Here is a 21,222-nt window from a genome sequence, read left to right as displayed (position 1 = left end):
CTAATATTACGTTTTCCTTCATAAATTTGGGCAAATCAAAAGTATTTACCTTATACTATAGCTTTGAGCAAAAAATCACAGAATGTCACGCAAACAAAACTGAAAGGCTCCTCTACAGAGCAACACTCAGCTATACAATGCCTCTGCGCGAAGGCACAGCAAAAACGGCGGGAACTTCCGATTGGAAGTAGTACCCTATACTGTTCACTAGGTGGTAGCACCGTACTGTGAATCCCACGGGACTAGGAGCGAGTTCATTGTAGTGGGAAGCATGTTTCCCAGGGCTCACGAAAGGGTTAAAAGAGAAATAACCACTCTTCGAATACAATTGGGTGAAGAATGATATAGACTGTAATTTCACCGGGAAACGAACCCCTTTCTGGAAAATTTAGAAAGATATATGGTTTCAGACGAACATTTCTGGTTGAGAGGGAGGACATTGTAGAATGCCGTGCACGCTTCCTTAGAACGTTGACAGAAAACGAGAAAGTTGCGAAAAACCCGTCGTGTATACTGACGAATCATGGGTGCATATACACTATGCTGTAAGTAAATGTTGGCAGCATGGTGACGTACCAGGTGTGCGGAAAAATGAAAGTTCTGGACAAAGAGCAATAGTGGTTCAAGTGGGAGGAGGAATGGGGTACATTGAGGGTGCAGAGCTGATCTATGATTCCGAGATCGACATCGAAAGATTATCACAACGAAATGAACAGTGAAAATTATATAAAATGGTTGCAATAGCGCCTAATACCAAATGTTCCAGGTGGAAGTATTGTGGTATTAGACAATGCACCCTATCATTGTGTTCACGAAAATAAAGCCCGTAACACATATTCTCATAAAACAGATATACTACAGTCATGGCTGACTAAGCATAAAATATTTAACGCGCAACGAGCTCTTGGAAGTTCTGAAACTTACAAACCCGAGCCAGAATATACAGTAGATAGAGTAGAAAGGACTTACTGTGTTACGCCTTCCACCCTGCAACTGTGATCTGAATCCCATCGAACTTCTCTGGAATTTTATGAAACGGAAAGTTTCATCGAACAGCGTTACCCTTTCCTACCTTCAACAAATGACTATACGGCTGCAATACAGAGAATTACGAAAGACGACTGAAAGAAGGCGCATGCTAAAGTGAGAACTATTAGGGACGAACACTGGCACAGAGACGCACTGATGGACGAAGCTATTGAGAGCATAATTATTTAACTGCAGCCAGACAATGTAAGTGAAATTTCGTCGCGTTGTTCTGAGCGAGATAGCGGACGAGGCACATTCAGTCTCGACAGAGACAGCTGCTTCGGACATCAGCAACAGCTCTACCGAGTAGCAGATCAGGCAGAATTGTGTGCAGATGAGCTACGTTTTCAGCCCTTACATATGAATTAAAAGTTGTTGAAAACATTAGGTCAAATGTTTCGTTTCTGTCTTTCTTTTTTCGTTTGGAATTCTTGTGTATGTGAGTTAAATTATTTTTATTTATCCATCACAATATTTAAATGTTTGAAAATGCTAATGTATTGATTAAAAAGCGAAAGGCGAACAATCTGTTTCTATTGGTTGTACAGTGCGGTCAAAATGCATTTTTCGCTACAAGATTTAATAATACAGTGATCAAAGTCATTTCGATAAAGATTTGCAAATGAAAAAAAGAAAAAAGGTTACAGCACCTAACAAGATATGAACCCACTACCTCTTGCACAGTAAAGAGACGGGTTGTCCACTGCACTACTGCAGCTGACTGTAAGAGCTCTCTATTATTTTAATGGTATAAATTCTCGCGCGTAATTCCGAAACTTTTTTCCCATCTATTACTTGCAAACGAGGGCCCACTAGGGTGAATCGCTCCAGGAAGTGGTGCCTGGGCCCGTAGACCACACCGCCGTATACATGATTTCATTTTAATTTCTTATGCTTTCCTGTAGAATGATGTATTAACAGCGAGCGTATTTTTATCTGCTGCACGCCCAATTCAAGTTATTAGTTCCAAAACCAAGTTTTATTTTAATTTCGCACGATTCTCTGTAGAGGAATGTGTTAATTGCAAATGTACACCTATTCGCTTCTGTTTTTAGATCGTAACACAAAAGTTTTTTTTTCCATTTCCTGCGTTTTCCTGCACAAGAATATATTAAGAGCGGATGTACCGTTGTCTCCTAATCGCACGCACAGCTGCATTGTTGGACCGTAAAACAATAGTTTGATATTATTTATTCATATGTGTTATCAGGATGCGTGTTTCTTTCATCTGCTGCACGTATACCAAGTACAGTTCACCAACGGTTTTACATTTTCATTGAGCGCCGTTATATCGTTCGTGCGTCCTCCGAAACAACCAACAGCAGCACATATCAACAGTTGGCAAAGCGCCCAGCTAAAACTGGTATAATAATAATGGCGTGTGACGAGGGCCTCCCGTCGGGTAGACCGCTCGCCTGGTGCAAGTCTTTCGATTTGACGCCACTTCGGCGACTTGCGCGTCGATGGGGATGAAATAATGATGATTAGGGTAACATCTGCAAAACAAGGGGGGGGGGGGGTGTATGCAGTGGGAAGATCGGCACGGGACATAATGTTGCAATCGAAACGGTTCTCGGATTACACACAACAAACTAACAATAAAACATAATTTTCGAGAGACAGTTCAGTTCTGTATAAGGAACACCTTATTTTATGTTATTAGTTTTGGAAATAAACCGTCAGTTGGAATGAACCGAGAAATGACTAAACTGAAATGTTTTTAGGTATAATGAAACGGTTGGCGGGACGCACATAACAGAAAAAAGCCCGATTCTATATATGACAAAGTAAAAACGGTGAAGAGGGATGAGTATTCTGTTAACAAGGGGAGACCACGACATAGGGATCACGGATTTACTTCAAACGTTGTACACCCATAGTAGACCATTAAAATAACAATGTGCAAGTAGTAAGATGCACTACTCTGGCAATTCCGAGAAAATCACAAGAGATGCTTTACGCGTTTGTTATGTAACTGATGTATCTGTGCGTAGGTGCCGGACGTTGGCGCTAATGGTGGTTAAGTGGTTAGCGTTTGAGCTGCCTCAGACGAACGTGTGTGAATCTTCATTTTTGTAGTACGAGTGTAAATTCTGTGAATTTTTTTTAATGCACCTACACTATTCGTTCTGGCTACATGCGCAACGTCTCGCCGCAATGCAATTTAATTGCCAAATGGGGCCTGCGTCTGTGTCTACAGCTCCAAGCGTCCATGTGCAAAATAGTTCCGACACCTTACCAGATTGCAGATCCCTTAATCGGGCAGGTAGATTAGAAAATTTAAAAAGGGAAATGGATAGGTTAAAGTTAGATATAGTGGGAATTAGCGAAGACTGCAAAATACTAACGCGAATTCTTTACAGACGAATGGAAAAACTGGTAGAAGCCAACCTCGGGGAAGATCAGTTTGGATTCTGTAGAAATATGGGAACACGTGAGGCAATACTGACCCTACGACTTATCTTAGAAGCTAGACTAAGAAAAAGCAAACCTACGTTTCTAGCATTTGTAGACTTAGAGAAAGCTTTTGACAATGTTGACTGGAATACTCTCTTTCACATTTTGAAGGTGTCAGGGGTAAAATACAGGGAGAGAAAGTCTATTTACAATTTGTGCAGAAACCAGATGGCAATTATAAGAATCGAGGGACATGAAAGGGAAGCAGTGGTTGGGAAGGGAGTGAGACAGGGTTGTAGCCTCTCACCGATGCTATTCAATCTGTATATTGAGCAAGCAGTAAAGGAAACAAAAGAAAAGTTCGGAGTAGGTATTAAAATCCATGGAGAAGAAATAAAAACTTTGAGGTTCGCCGATGACATTATAATTCTGTCAGAGACAGCAAAAGACTTGGAAGAGCAGTTGAACGGAATGGACAGTGTCTTGAAAGGAGGATATAAGATGAATATCAACAAAAGAAAAACGAGGATAATGGAATGTAGTCGAATTAACTAGGGTGATGCTAAGGGAATTAGATTAGGAAATGAGACACTTAAAGTGGTAAATGAGTTTTGCTATTTGGGGAGCAAAATAACTGTTGATGGTCGAAGCAGAGAGGATATAAAATGTAGACTGGCAATGGCAAGGAAAGCGTTTCTGAAGAAGAGAAATTTGTTAACATCGAGTATAGATTTAAGTGTCAGGAAGTCGTTTCTGAAAGTATTTGTATGGAGTGTAGCCATGTATGGAAGTGAAACATGGACGATAACCAGTTTGGACAAGAAGAGAATAGAAGCTTTCGAAATGTGGTGCTACAGCAGAATGCTGAAGATTAGATGGGTGGATCACATAACTAACGAGGAGGTATTGAATAAGATTGGGGAGAAGAGGAATTTGTGGTACAACTTGACTAGAAGAAGGGATCGGTTGGTAGGACACGTTCTAAGGCATCAAAGGATCACCAATTTAGTATTGGAGGGCAGCGTGGAGGGTAAAAGTCGTAGAGGGAGACCAAGAGAAGAATACACTAAGCAGATTCAGAAGGATGTAGGCTGCAGTAGGTACTGGGAGATGAAGAAGCTTGCACAGGATAGAGTAGCATGAGGAGCTGCATCAAACCAGTCTCAGGACTGAAGACCACAACAACAACACAACCAGATTGCATTTATAATGGATATCAGAAGTTACGAAAGGCATACAATTTTGGGAAAACTATGCGTTTCTTCATTTACTTGTCGATAGTTATAAATATGTTTGTTCTAATCTACATCTACATCTACGTGATTACTCTGCTATTCACAATGAAGTGCCTGGCAGAGAGTTCAATGAACCACCTTCATGCTGTCTCTCTACCGTTCCACTCTCGAACGGCACGCGGGAAAAACGAGCAATTAAATTTAATTAAAATTAGTAAGTTCTCAAATAAGACGAAACTCACTAAAACTTCATGCAAATACACGTGGTTTTTTAAAAATTGTTTCCTCTAAAATATCATATAAATTAAATAACATGACCAATGAAGAAAAAAATATAGATTAAGAAATGAGTTTGAACGGGAGTCGAACCGTCCGGCTTACTTGGATCGAACGCTAACCACGTTTTTTCCTTTTTTTTTTGTTGATCTCGTGTTGATTTTTTTGCAGAGGGCAGCTAACCCTCTGGCCGAACACGTTGAGCTACCATGCCGGCTTACAACCAAGAACTGTAACATTCAGTACCTAGCACAGATGTACCCATTACATGACAGAAACGTAAAACTTCTCTGAGATTTTCTCGGAATTTCCAGAGTAGCGCATCTTACTACTTGCACATTATGTTGTTTTTATGGCCTACTAAATGTGTACAAAGTTTGAAGTAAATCTGTCATCCCAACTTCGTGGCCTCCCATTGTAAGTAAAAAAGTCTCTGTACTTTCCGTGTTGTGGCATATTTAAGCAAAACAATAGTAATAGAATCGCTAAAAGCAATGGACTAAAGGGATATTTCACAGTATGGTTGTTTCAGTTTGTATTGGTACGAGGGATCCAAGAACCTCGCTACAAATCTCAAATAACTTTCAAGGAAACGAACACTCGAGCAAATACAAGTGCAATACAAAAGTACGAGGCCTGCTATTAGAAGGTACGTTTCTGACTCAAAAGTAAGCGATAACTTGTCGACGAGAATTTTTTTAACATGTAAGGAGCAAACTACAGATTAGACTTGGCCAATGTTTCTATGTTTCGGTGCAGTGTATTGATACGTGGAACTGTTTCAGTGTTTAGAAACTGCTATGTTTCACTGTTTCGAAACAGTGGTGTTTCATTCCGCTCTGTGTCGGATAACGGGACCAGATTCGATCTCGAGCCAGTCACAGAAACTGTATCGTTGTTTCAAAATAACGCTGTTTCAGTCCACTTGTGCTTGGAACGGACTAATTGTATCGAAACAGTGATGTTTCATTTCGCTTTGTCTCGGACGAGATTCGGGCACGGCACAAATACGGAAATACGTTTAATATACTGCTTCATCAAACTCTTTCAAGAGTGTCGAAATCTTTTTGACACACACGAGCATGAAGCTTAAGATTTCCGAAAATAAAGCTTCGTTTCTAATTGACTGCTCTATTCCGAAATGGCGTAATATATGCTTTATAAACACTAACAGACAATAAAATAAAGCACACTATTCGCATTCCAAATAATAAAAGTGTGAAAAACATTCAGTTACATTACACATCTCCTATAACATATGCTTCTCTGTTCATGTACAGTAATCACATTAAAAAACGCAAGTAAACCTACAACGTTTTGAATTAAAAAAGGCGTAGAGTGGTAGGTTTTAGACATATAAGCAAATTGGATGTACTTTCAAGCAATGTGATTGACGGATCATTGATGATGTAATGGTGTACGAGAAGGGCTGGGAAGCATGGTGGATTTATAGTAATGATTTGAAACACCTTGAGGGACAAAAATTTGTTTCTCTTATATTTTTTATTTTTTCGAATTATGTGGCTTTATTCATGAGTCTATAGTCAATGTGCCTATTCTCCACAATGATTTCTTTTGTGTGCATGGAAATTAGCAGGCCGGGTATACATGATCGATACTAACGAAATGTGGGAATCCCAGTAGCGTATCCGTTGCTTCAGCAGTTTGTTCCCGCCTCCAGTACCGTTCGTGTTGGTTCTTCTCTCTTCAGCTATGGTATTACGAAGCGCACTGTGGGATTGATTATTTTATGCAGATAAATCTTGAGAAAAATAAATGTAACTCGTGCTCGGCAGAGTTGTCGTTTAAACGTAGTTCAACTTCTTCATTAAACAGACGCTTGTGACATAAGCATCCAACAATTAATTTAAGTGAAACTCGTTCGAAATCACTTTTTATGAATCTGGGCAGTGACAAAGCCAGTTCAGTTTCCACAGCAACTGTTCAGGAATCTGCCAATTCAGTGCCTGTAACGTCAGGATGAACAATCTGTGCAAGAAATGCCCAGCACTTCCACCAGTTCACTTTTGGGTAGGTGTGGTAGACAAACAAAGATTACTGGATTTGCATCAAGACCAGTGCCTTCATCCAAACGAGCCAAAATAGACGAACAGATTTTAAGACTTGTTATTAAAGAATACCTTCATTTAATGTAGTTGAGAGTGTAGTGTTTAGAAAAATGACTTATTTATTAAAAGAAAACTATGTACCTCCCAGTAGACAAACACTCTCCCACAGTTTACTCTCTCAAGTGTTCGACAGCACGCTAGTGCGAGTAAGATCTGCAGTGCAAGCTGCATCCTACATCTGCATTTCAACTGATGGATGGATATCTGTCAAAAATGAGAATTATATTGCAGTGGCTGCTCACTTCATTGATGAAAACTGCAATCTGAAATCATATTTGTTATCTAGTTTTAAATTCCATGACAAGCATACAGCAGAAAACATTTCCAGTGAATTACAAAATGTGACTTCATCTTGGGGTATTACCAATAAAATTGTAGCTTGCACTACAGATAATACACCTAATATGGTGAAGGCAGTGATGATGTGCAAGTGGTGGCATGTACCTTGTTTTGCACATACACTGAATTTAATTGTGCAAGCAAGCCTTGAACCAATTACAGACACAAGGGCAAAAGTGAAGTCAATAGTGGAATTTTTCAAAAGAAGTCCTCAAGCACTTGAGAAATTATACAATATTCAGAAGCAAATGGACTTCCCTATCTTAACACCGAAACCAGATTGCCCTACGAGATGGAATTCCATGTGTGAACTGTTTGACACGATTTTGAAAATCAAAGAGCCTTTGCAAAGCACCCTCGCCATCCTCAGTGTGGATTCACAAACAAAACTGTCCAATGAAGACTGGTCAGTTGTTGAAAAATCTTGTGAGATACTATCTCCTTTTGAACAAGTCACAAGAGAAATTAGCAGTGAAAGAAATGTAACCTTGTCAAAAGTTGTCTTATTGAGCAAAGGTTTACAAAATCATTGTCTGAGACTAAAAAACTCAGATCACAGCAATGAAGCCACCAATACAGTAATTGATAAACTTGAAGACGGAATCTGTACCCGCCTCGTTCAAAAGTTTGCAGATAAAGCAATTGCATGTGAAGTAACATTATTGGATCCTCGCTTCAGGGAGCATGGTTTTCCAAAAACTGGGCATCGATTAAAAGGAAAAAAAGATGCCATAATTAACAAATGCTGTGCAATACGACAGAAACCCACTCGGTGTTCTACAGAAAATCCACCACCAGCCAAACCAGTTGTGGTGAGCACATTCACCTCTAGCAGTGGCAACATTTGGCAAGATTTTGACCAAGCTGTAGGTGGCTTGATCCAAAGTGTAGACAATCCACGTGCTGCAAGTATAGTCGAGCTTGATAAATATATGAAGATGCCACTGACACACAGATCACAAGGTCCATTGCTGTGGTGGAAAGAAAATCATGCGTTGTTTCCTACACTGTTTGAAATAATGAAATGACGTCTTTGTATTATGGCCACCTCTGTTCCAAGTGAGCGCATATTTTCAAAGCAGGGGCAAACAATAACAGACAGACGATCCTGTCTTTCAAGTGAAAAAGTATCAAAAATGATATTTCTAAACTACAACTTAGAATAGTTACAGCAGATCTACTCAGAAATGAAACAGTAAAATTTCAGTTGATTTTGTTCTTCTCTGGACCGTGGCACTGAATTTATATTTGATTGTATTTTGTTTAGTCCACTAAATTGTGCATGTAGCTATCTTATAAGAACATTTCTCTCATATTTGTTGCACATAGAAGACACGTTTTTGCCCACCATTCAGTGAGTTTAATTTTATTTTGAATATGTTATGTATTCATTTATGTGTTGAGAATAATTATCTGATTTGTGTATGTATATATTTGTGTGTTTATTTTTGTAAATGTCCTGTGTTTGGTTATGACACTATAGACATCTTAATACTTGTGTATGATAAATAATTCTCAGGCAAATCAACAATGTTACTTCGATACTTTTGTTTTTGTCATTCAGATACAGTGATAAAAATTGCATTTCAACAGCGACATAACTTCATCTCTGATTTCCTGGGGTAGTTTATAATAAAATGGTAATACATCTGCTTGATGTGAGTACTTGAGGAACTCCATTTACCTGTACCCCAAACAAACTTCTTTAGCAAGAACTATAAGTGGTGTAGAGGCAGATCTGCCATGATATAGGTATCACAAAGGCATTACACTGTATGAATTGGTTTAAATTTTAGTCTGGATTTTATACTTCAAAGAAACATACCTATCTCTGCATTTCAGTTACCTTGAAATGTTTTCCAAGTCCATCAAGTGTACTTACTATGAGATGTATGCAGCTAACTTATGAATGTTTGGTGAGAAACTGCCATACTTGACCATTGTGCTATATCCTCAAGTCTGTCAGGGGAATTTTTTGATCTGGGTCCATCAGTCACTTTGCATCCTGCTCTGTGTGACAAACAACGGAAAATTTAACTGTGAGTAGTAAAAGTGTGAGTGGCACACTCATAAATGTTAATTCAGTGCCTCGCTTCCCAGAATGTTATCTCAATAAATTATATCTCATGATATGCCTTTTCAAGAGCACATACAGATTATCACTCATAAAACCTATCAAAATTATGCACTAGAATACAGGGAAACGAGTTTGGCAAAATCTGTTATGTCAAACATATTTAGTCTGACCTCGGCCAATTGCAAAGTATGAAAGTCACATGACACGAAAGCAGCGCATTTGCTACAGGAAATATGGAACTGCAAAGACGCCTAAGTGAAAGTTTCACACTTTCTGCGATATGATTGGCGATCTCGCACCTCATTTGTTTTTTTATGACAATATTTATACAGTAGACACTCAAGATGATAAAATGCGAAGGCCTATACTATTACAAAACACAAACATTGCATTGTACTGTTTCATTTGTTTCGAAACAGTTATGTGTTTCAGTTTGCCCATCTCTACTACAGATTGCGAAATACTTATTTATTTATTTCGTTGACGATACACCCGTGAATGTAATCATTTAGGAGTTGCCATCGTACAAAGGAGCTGCACAATTCATAAATAAGTTTCTTCATCTTCACTTTCTTAATGTATATTCAAATAAATAAAAGTCAAACAAATCTGTGCACTGCCAAGTTCCTTGTAACGAGCTTTTAATTCCAGACCACTTCCTTTCAATGTTTGTTGCGCTCCAGTTTTAGAGTCCTCGAAATAAAGGCTATGATAATCGAATAGATGCAGAATCCTTCACCTTAGGCATTAATAGAAGTTGAAATAATCAGACACTATTGTTGTCCCAGGTACAATATTTTCTTTAATTATCTTCAAAAGTATCTCTTTAGAACTCTCTTGAAAAACATGAAAAAAGCACTTATTAGTGCCTCTTTCTATAGGACCGAATACCCATCGCCCTGGTGCGTTATTGCCCCTCCCAGATTTTTTCTGGCCAAATAGAGATTCAAAAATTTCCACAATAACTTTTTTCATCAAATTTTTCATTTTCTCAAAACCCGCAACAGTGCAAATTTCCCTACAGTATTCTTCCCAGTGAACAATAGAGTAATTGCCAAGTTGTAGCTCGTAAAAAAAAAAGTATTTACTGCCACGGCAGTCGCAAAATGGTACTTACCGGTAGCTTGCTACGTGCAAACCAGGAACCTTTACTTACCGAAAATTGTTTTTCGTGCCTATTATTCCCTTTCACCAGACACTTCCATACGAATCAATCACTCAAACTCTTCTTCGGTACCAGTTCACTGCTGACTGGCACACTTCACACCCTTTCTCTAAACCAGTCTAGGATCTGTTTATCATCTTACAGACTGTACAGAAACTTCAGATCAACGCGCTGGCTGTTCGACCCAACAGTATTTGAAAAGGCGCCAAACGACTCACTTCTCGAAACAAGCCAAAGACACTACTACTGACGTCACAGAAAAACAGCAAAGATCAAACGATAATAACTCCAACTAGTCACATACTGTATAAAGACTACATTATATATGAATAACACACCGTTGCAAACACAACGCGCTTCTACAGACTGATATTACAAAACAAAAGGAACATAAGTCTATTACACTACGATTTACATGAAACATGTCACTACGGTATCTAATAGTTTAGTTCCCTTTTGGGGAAAAAGGAAAGTTTACACTGTGATACAAGCCGAGACATGTCAGATCCGGCAAAAAATTCGATATTTAATAACAAGTACTTGAAACGCTTTTCCAATGGCGTAATAATTATTTAATAACTAACAGCTAAAATCTCACCTTCCAACTTGGCCTACACAAACTAAGGTACAGACCAATCTGCACCACAGATATGTTAATCGCCATCACATTCGTTGGATTTGCCAACTCACAGCCAAAATGTTGCATCCCAACCTAACTTAGCCCTCAGGCTACGCTACAGACCATTCTGTCACCACAGACACGATTTTCGCTACGCCAACTCACAACCAAACTGTTGCATTCAGACCTAACTTAGATCTCCTGCTATGCTACAGATCAGTCTGTCACCATAGATAGGTTTTCTTTGTACTCATGCCCATGTCAACAATTTAATGCTATTTTGGCAGTCAATGAGGCAACCATAGCGATGTAAATCTACATCTATATCCACACTTTACAAACCACTGAAATGCTTTCCAGAGGGTGTATCAGTTTGTAGCAGTTATTAGGGCTCAAGGTTTGTAAAGGATAATGGGAGGACTACACCTGTGGATATGGAATATTTTTACCGTTTTGGAAGACGAATGGCGACTTGTAAGCAGCCATAAAAAAGATCCATTTCAGACTTTGTCAAAAACTTGCGTAATTGCGTTGAAATAAAAAAATACCTAACTACTCTATATTTTTTTCCTTTCTCAAAGAGCTAGGGGGGGGGGGGGTGTCTCCCATCCTCCCCTTTGTCCCTGGGTATCGGCGCCCTTCTTAGGGCTTCTTTCGGTTTCATTCACGTAGTGATAGTCAGAAGAATGAGTTTTCAAATGCCTCTATGCGCGTTGTAATTAATCTAATCTCATCCTCACTATCCCTAAGCAGGCGATTTGTAGAGTTGTACAAACCTAGCTAGTTCTACAAACTTTTTTGTAGGCTTTCTCAGGATTGTTTACGTCTATCGGTCGCGATATTTTCAATAACCCTAATCCAGTAGTGATTACAATTTTACCGGTAGTTTTTAACATTAATATTCAGTACTGTCTCATATTTTCCATCTGGTAATGGTAACCCCAGAAAAACTTATACTAATTCCGACGAATTTTCGCTAAAATATAATTATTATTGTTGATTGTAACCGTAAAATACCAATCATATAATAAATACAACTATTAGGATTATATTGTAAGTGCTTCCCAATCTTATTAATTCCTAAGAACTTGAAAAGTATTTACATTGGAATATAGTTAGTCCATACATCAGATGAAGATCTCTTTAAATCCATTCCATAATATTGCACTGCAGCAAAATCGTAAACCCTTTATTTCGTAAGCTTGCATCCTTTCTTCACCGGCGGCGCTGCCACTGCTACAATTTAATTTAAGTTCAGGTTATTATGGTAGAGGCGCCACATACGTTTGGTTCTTAAAACGTTTGGCATTTTCTCCACCAGAGGGGTCGCAAACGTTACATTGTTTGTAACTGGCTACCCTCAACCAATAAGGTTATTACGTTACGTACAACGAGTTAAAATTTCATAGAGTGGCTATAGGTCCGCCATGTTTGAAGCAAATCGAAGTTCTGTCCGCCATGTTTTCTTTAGTCAAGGCATTCGTCTACTGTGTCCCGCCCCCTTGTAACTGCGTTTGACTTACTTGAAATAGCCCATACTAGCTTTATTTTTTCTAAAACAAGCAATAGACAGCAGTGATTTCAGTGTACACTGACAGCAAAAAGGGATGTTTTTGTCGAAATATGGCTAAACTTTTCGATGTAGATAACACTACAAGACAACTCAAATAAGTCTGTTCATCCACTATAACGTTACTTGTTGCCCATAAATTAATGCAATTAGAGCAGGTACCACCAGAATATTATGGTGAAACTTTTAAACATGCTGTGGTTAACTATTAGAAACAGTAACGGGCGCAGAAATGCGATATTTTTGTCGCTATTTCAAAGTAAACAGTCAAAGCCTCAAAAACCAGTACACTGTGAACGAGAATATTATTTGAAATAGGTGTTGCAAGTAATTAACACAAGCATAGTAATTCAATAATAATAATAATCTACGAGAAAAGTAAAATAATTTATTTACATTTAATTTTTACAATGTTTTAACTGACATTCGTATTTTTTCAGTCTTTTCACTGACCTTTAAATAAAATAAGCTTCGTGTATAGTTGTCTCACAACTTTACCTCTCTTCTCAGATGATTTTGACTTGCATAAGTGATTTATTCGACATACAAAATAATGTTTGAGCAGCAGTTTTATCAGTTTAACATAATGGGTTTTTTCACCAAATTCAGTTTCTGTAAAGAGATGTTCATTGTTTATAAATAAGGAGCCTCTCACCAATTGCAACACTTCTCTCTGGAACCTCAACAAAACGTTTTTCTGACATTTCAGGATTATGTCCTCATTATTTCTGGAAACCTCAGCAACATTACAAAGTTTAACAACATCATTAGCTGGATTGATTAAACTGGTTTTCACATCTTTCATTGCAATCAATCCAGTTCTTTTAGCCTCAATACAAGCAAAAATAACTTCTAAGCAGTCAGTACAGTTAATTTTGTTAGTCACCTGTCTCACTATACTTCCAGCTATGTACTCAATGACATATTCTGAGTACATACTCAGTGAGGCATAATCTGGCACATAATCATGGTCTACAGCTGCAGGGCTTACCTTAGCAAAAGGAAGTGATGGAACGGTAGCAGGAGGTAGCATACTAGTATTTGATTCTTGGCAATTGCCATTTTGAGAACCTTCTATCTGTGCAATTAAGCATTTCCTGTATGCTGATCTAAACTGCACAACATTTGGGTTATTTCTGTTTCTCCTCTACTACGAATGCTGGAGAAAAATAATTCCAAGTTATCTTGACTTGTTCTACGGGTCAAAATATAATTGAGCTCTGCATTTTCTTTCCAAACATACAATTCTGCAATTTGCCTTATGCTCATTAAATTCAGCATAAGTCCATACAACGGCATTTTTCTGTTAGACAGAATAACAGGACTTCCATCAGAAAGCTTTAAAGACTTGAAATACTTAATGTATTCATTGATCCTTTTACAGACTGTGTCTCTGTTCCCTCTGAAAATTGGTGCCTTAGTGCCCTTGCCCATTGTGTGACAAGAATTTAATAAATCAAAGGCACTGCCTAACATTTTGATATATTTAACTGTTGCCTCACACCCATAAAATTCTTTAATGCCTAAATCTTTGCAGAACAACATGGCATTTGCAACAGAATTGCTAAGGGTTTGTGCTGCCAAAGCCACTTTCATTTTTTGAGTATGGTACAGAATGTGCTGCCTCCTAAGTTTGTTTGTAGCATGCAAACCTTCCCTTTCATGCAAGTCCACTAACTTTTTAAAATATTCCCATTTAATTATGTTATCACTGCCTGAAATGGTACCATCCAACAAAAAATTCTCTTCTGCAAGTAAATTACGTGCCAGCTTTAGCATATGAGCTGTGTCAAACATGCAAAATACCCTCATATCATTATTTGAAGGGTGGGGAAACCAACACTGTGCTCCCTGTTCATCACATCTGATCCCTAAATTTGCCATTAAAGATCTATTTGTGGCAGTACCATCGCAAACCACAGCTACTATAGTAACACCAGTGTTGTACCAAATTTAGCTTTACAGTAGAAGATGGGGAGTGAACTAAACAATAACCCACAGGAATTTTCCAATTTCTGTTTAGCGCTGTGACCATGAACACAAGAGCCTCTTTTACTGCCTCGCTAACATCACTTTCTATGCCACCCTCCCCAAAATCAACACAGCCTCTTATTTTTTCCCCATCCCAAACAAGGTCCTTCTTAATAGCCATCTCATCAAACATCAATGTTGCAAAAATTTGGGTTGTGCTATTCTCAACTTCAGAGGCAATTTCAGTGAAACCCTCCTCAGTAAAACCTGGATGGCCACCCACTGACATTGCCCAACGGCGAAGCGTTCTTGGGTGGGGTAATTTCACAAATTTTCGTAAGTAGCTGTATGCCTTGGCAGTATAAAAGTGTAGGGTCAGGGCAAATTTCCTTATTTGCTGAGAATAATGGCATACTTTAGCACTGCACTAAAGTTCCAATAGCTTCTTCAACAAACCAACTACATGTTCACTGTTTAACATATCAGAAAATGAACTACATAGCCTTCTTCTCAAACCAGCAACTAAAGTCTGTAACTGCACTATATTCTTCTTTTGTGTCGTACACTAAGTTGCTTCATTTGCTTTATCCGCTTCTTTAGTCGCACATTCTCTGCTTGTACTCTGTTATATTGTGTTTTCAACTTCTTAGGGCTTGGTAGACAGTAATTGTGGTCAGCAGAAATAGATGTGGGTCCGACAGGCACTGAAAGAATGCAGTTGCATCATAAGTTTATAACAGAGTTACACCATAAGATTATAATAGAAAGTATGTAATTCAAAGTAATAAGAACACCGAGTAAAATTAAATTATTGACTTACTTTGTGCTAATGATGTCACTGTAACAGCACTATCTTGCAAATTGTCGAAAGATCGCTTTCTGGGTTCTGGTCGTAATACTTTATCTTGCTTTTGTAAATGTGGTGGAAAGTTAAAGATAGTAGGTACTGCTTTTGACAAAAGGCGCCTCTGGACATTTGTGTGGTACATATATTTCTCTTCAAAATGAGCTGAACAGAGGTAACTGGCTGTAGTAGGAAACCAGTTTTCTCGCTTCATATTTATAACCCATCTTTTGTAATTTCCTTATCTTTTAAAGGAAATCTGTAATCAACGATAAATAAATTACTTCCTGCATTTGTCTTAAGCATAATTACAGTTCCAATGCAAATGACTCTTTAATAAACATAAAAAAACGTGTGTCGTATTTCGGTACTAATATACTTACTTATAATATGAAATATTTGTTGTTTTATCGCTGCAATTTGTGCAGTTGAACGCTGAACACACTGCAGGCATGTTGACTTTATATTTTGTAACAAAAAAGTCAACTAGAAAAGTTAAATATTGCAGTAATATCACAACAGCTGACACACTGCCAACACAAACAACAGTAACTAGTATCTCAGCCACTCTATGAAATTTTAACTCGTTGGTTACGTATGACAAAGAGAAATGTCCTCAGTCTTGTAAGCCAACCTCACAGAACAACAAGAAAAGATAAGCGCAACTCCCGTGTTGAAAGAGGGCAACACTGACCGGTAGCAGCGCCTCTAGTGGTACGGAGATGAACTAAAAAAGGATAAACATTGTGGGTTGCATCCCTCCTAGCTTATGTAAGTTGTTTTTTTTTTCTTTTAATTTTCTTATCTCAGTTTTCTGGGTGTGCTATGTAATTAAAAAAATGGCTCTGAGCACTATGGGACTTAACATCTGTGGTCATCAGTCCCCTAGAACTTAGAACTACTTAAACCTAACTAACCTAAGGACATCACACACATCCATGCCCGAGGCAGGATTTGAACCTGCTACCGTAGCAGTCGCGCAGTTCCGGACTGAGCGCCTAGAACCGCTAGACCACCCCGGCCGGCGCTATGTAATTATTTTGGCTAGCATCATAATAAAATAATTTAAACACAGCTTTAGCACACTGCAATACAGCAGTGACAACCTATTATTCAGGAATATTTGTAGTCCAATTTAGCTGCAACAATTTTATTTACCTTCAGCTATTTAAGCTACAAGCTTGTTTAGACTTACTGTCAGTTTCAAGTGTTGCATCTACACTCCTGGAAATTGAAATAAGAACACCGTGAATTCATTGTCCCAGGAAGGGAAACTTTATTGACACATTCCTGGGGTCAGATACATCACACTGACAGAACCACAGGCACATAGACACAGGCAACAGAGCATTCACAATGTCGGCACTAGTACAGTGTATATCCACCTTTCGCAGCAATGCAGGCTGCTATTCTCCCATGGAGACGATCGTAGAGATGCTGGATGTAGTCCTGTGGAACGGCTTGCCATGCCATTTCCACCTGGCGCCTCAGTTGGACCAGCGTTCGTGCTGGACGTGCAGACCGCATGAGACGACGCTTCATCCAGTTCCAAACATGCTCAATGGGGGGACAGATCCGGAGATCTTGCTGGCCAGGGTAGTTGACTTACACCTTCTAGAGCACGTTGGATGGCACGGGATACAGGCGGACGTGCATTGTCCTGTTGGAACAGCAAGTTCCCTTGCCGGTCTAGGAATGGTAGAACGATGGGTCGATGACGGTTTGGATGTACCGTGCACTATTCAGTGTCCCCTCGACGATCACCAGTGGCGTACGGCCAAGTCCTGATTGTGGCGCTCACCTGCACGGCGCCAAACATGCATACGACCATCATTGGCACCAAGGCAGAAGCGACTCTCATCGCTGAAGACGACACGTTTCCATTCGTCCCTCCATTCACGCCTGTCGCGACACCACTGGAGGCGGGCTGCACGATGTTGGGGCGTGAGCGGAAGACGGCCTAACGGTGTGCGGGACCATAGCCCAGCTTCATGGAGACGGTTGCGAATGGTCCTCGCCGATACCCCAGGAGCAACAATGTCCCTAATTTGCTGGGAAGTGGCGGTGCGGTCCCCTACGGCACTGCGTAGGATCCTACGGTCTTGGCGTGCATCCGTGCGTCGCTGCGGTCCGGTCCCAGGTCGACGGGCACGTGCACCTTCCGCCGACCACTGGCGACAACATCGATGTACTGTGGAGACCTCACGCCCCACGTGTTGAGCAATTCGGCGGTACGTCCACCCGGCCTCCCGCATGCCCACTATACGCCCTCGCTCAAAGTCCGTCAACTGCACATACGGTTCACGTCCACGCTGTCGCGGCATGCTACCAGTGTTAAAGACTGCGATGGAGCTCCGTATGCCACGGCAAACTGGCTGACACTGACGGCGGCGGTGCACAAATGTTGCGCAGCTAGCGCCATTCGACGGCCAACACCGCGGTTCCTGGTGTGTCCGCTGTGCCGTGCGTGTGATCATTGCTTGTACAGCCCTCTCGCAGTGTCCGGAGCAAGTATGGTGGGTCTGACACACCGGTGTCAATGTGTTCTTTTTTCCATTTCCAGGAGTGTAGTTTTTATGACCCACAAAATATCCTGGAGCTCTTGTATGTTGATAGAAATCAATATAAGTGTGTCAGTTTACAAGTCTATTCTTGACGTTTGTGTCTGACAGTCGCTGCTTCTATGATCTTTTCTTGAGCAGCAACTGTCAGGCGCAAACATCAAGAATAGACTTGCAAACTGACACACTTATATTGATTTCTATCAACATATAAGAGCTCCAGGACGTTTTGTGCGTTACAAAAGCTAGACGCAAGACTTGAAACTGACAGTAAGTCGAAACAAGCTTGTAGTCTAAATAACTGTTACAAGCTAAATACAAATTGTTGCATATAAATTGGACCACAAATATTCCTGGATTATGTCATACTTTGACATCTTATAAGCTGGTGGGGCCAATGGAAGAAAAAAACTATTATCAAGAGAATAATCGGCAGTTAAACAGGTTCAATTAAGAAATCTTTGCCACAATGTTAATGAATGAAGAACTCTAAAATTTGTTACAACTGTGTTTCAGGACTGTAATTTCTGAGTAATTGCCCAGGAAACGTGCACTAATGACCATTAACTTCTTAAAAAAGTTCCTACATCTTACATCTGTAAACGCTTCAACACAAAAAAGAAGACATCAATAGTAAGTACCAAAAATAGGAAATGTGGATAAAAACAGTGAAATGAAAACAAAAAATACTTTTTATTTGTTAAGCACACAATAAAAATTTCACTATGAGCAACAGTTGCACCTGATTCACTACTGATATTAACAATTTCACATGGAACACCTGCCACATGTTTTGGAAACTCACACCTGTTTAGCCTATGCCCAGTTTTATTCATAAAAGCTTCCTCGAAAAAATGATCTTCACAAACAAAATAAGTAGCACAATTCACATCAGGTCACAGTTTACAAACACTTTTCCGCTTCAGAAGCAAGCCTTGAAGTAGTTTTGGAAACCTGTTGAAATGCTTGTTCCTAACTTTCTCCGTTGAACCGACGTAATATCCAGATGAACAGCCAGGGAATTTACAGGAGCATTTCTACGTCAATTTGTTGTGTTGAATATTATGAAAACATAAAATTCTTCAACAAATAAAACTACTACTGACATATCAAAGTTATTTAAGTAAGCAAACAGAAATCACACAGCTTCATTCACGACAGAAGTGAATACATTTCATTTATAGGCTACGAGATTATTTACTGAAAATTAAATGTCTTACCTTAGGATTAATTGCGGACATTTTTTCTGCAGGAAATCTCTTCAGTTCCACAGTGAACTTTATGAAATTTAAAGTAATAAACCTGTTTATAATGAAGATGAGTAGTATGTAAATATGAAACATATACAAAGACGACTGTAACCGTGGACTTCAGTACAGAGCAAGACGATATAAAATCAATAACCGCCATTGGACAGTTCTCATTGGTCAACTGCAGCTTCGTTTGACCCATAGCGCCTCTAGTAGTCTGGAAGGAATTACCTGGCTTGTTGCCTCTTCTCCCATATAGCTTTCACCCCCGTGGCCAACTTTGTAACCGTAATTTAGAGGATATCCTTAATAACTATTTAATCATAATAAATGAGTGCATAAACACTGTATGTTTAACTCAAGAAAATCTGAAGGTCTATTCCATGTCAATTTCTTAACGAAACGCTATTTCGGCAGAGGTGTGTGAGAGAGTACCTGCGGCTAGAACGTAGGTGAATAATCATTCCTTTTGGGGAAATGGCAACAAAGGATGGGAAGGATCGTGTTGTGCGCTTGCAAAGGATTACCACGTCTGCTCGTCATCACCGATTTTGTCTACATATGCAGGGCTTGGCCAGAAATGAAAGTGACTCTGAGTCATAGCTCCAGATGGCCAAGCGTTTGGGGGGAAAAAAAGTTGTGTGTCGAGCGAGACATGAGCCATTTTTATTTGGGGTAGCTCCCAGGCACCAGTTGGCGTAATGGAAAGAGTGCAGAAAGGTAACTGGGTGGATGTGGGCCCAAGTCCCTATCGAGAATCATTTTTCACTTTTTTAGTTTCAATTTTTATGTTATTTAAGGTGCAAATAAACCAAAGTAATAATCAATATATCGTATTTATCAATATTTCCGTACATGGCATAAAATGAATGGGAAAGAAAAATTTGAGATTTGCAAATAAATATGCAGAAACGGATTGTAAAGAGCACACAAGAGCTTCGTATATAAAATACACTTTTAGCATTTTACAATTGATGATTTACACTTGCTGGGATGATATGCATCGTAAAAACAGAGGAAGCAGTAATTTTCCCTGCATCTGCACCGGGAACCTATCGTTCGCTAGCAGCTGCCGAGGATAGCGCAAAGGTCAAAATTAAACTGCCGGAAAACGTAGTCCTGTAAGCCTTATTTACAGTTCCTTTTTGGAATGTCATTTTTAGAGTCCTGTAGACGGCTGTAACTACAATCCTTTCTTGAAAATTTATTTGTAATCCGAAATTTTCTTGTCTTTCCTTTTCATCCTTTTTACAACAATATTAATAAAAACTGGTACAATATATTGAGCATTATTTAGGTTTATTTGCAGTGTTACCCAAAGTAAAAATTGGAAACAAGGAAAACATTTGGCTCGATTATATACCATAAGACCTTCGGATTACTGCCTGTACTTTTTCTGCTGCGCTAACCATTACCTAGAAACTACGCTAACGTAAATGGTTCAAGCCTCGCCCAACCTGTGCCAATAATGTCAATTTTACGAGACATGTGGCCATCTGGTGCTCCTAATTTTATCATTGTCATTTCAGGTCACGTCCTGCATAACACCACAAATTTGTAAGAAATCAGTGATGAGTAGGCCCGGTCCCCTTGTTAGTGTGTATGTGTGGGGCCTCATTCAAAATGTTGAAGATGCTGTCGCAGCAACCACCGAGGGAGCAGGGTGCAACCAGCTGTAGATCGTGACGCACATTGAAACAAACAATGCTTGTCATCGGGACTCCAAAGTTATACGAGGGCTATCCACAAAGTACATTACG

The 21,222-nt window shown here is 39.4% G+C and overlaps 1 protein-coding gene across 1 annotated transcript in view; it reads left to right on the top strand.

Annotated features, from left to right (window-relative positions):
• The window catches only part of LOC126262643 (tubulin beta chain), a 73,494-nt gene that overhangs the window by 16,545 nt on the left and 35,727 nt on the right, over positions 1 to 21,222 (top strand). The window lies entirely within an intron of this gene.

Source organism: Schistocerca nitens, chromosome 6 (assembly GCF_023898315.1).
Source record: "Schistocerca nitens isolate TAMUIC-IGC-003100 chromosome 6, iqSchNite1.1, whole genome shotgun sequence".
Taxonomy (NCBI): Eukaryota; Metazoa; Arthropoda; class Insecta; order Orthoptera; family Acrididae; genus Schistocerca; species Schistocerca nitens.
The sequence above is the reverse complement of the archived record's forward strand: the minus strand, read 5'-3'. Positions and strand labels throughout refer to the sequence as shown.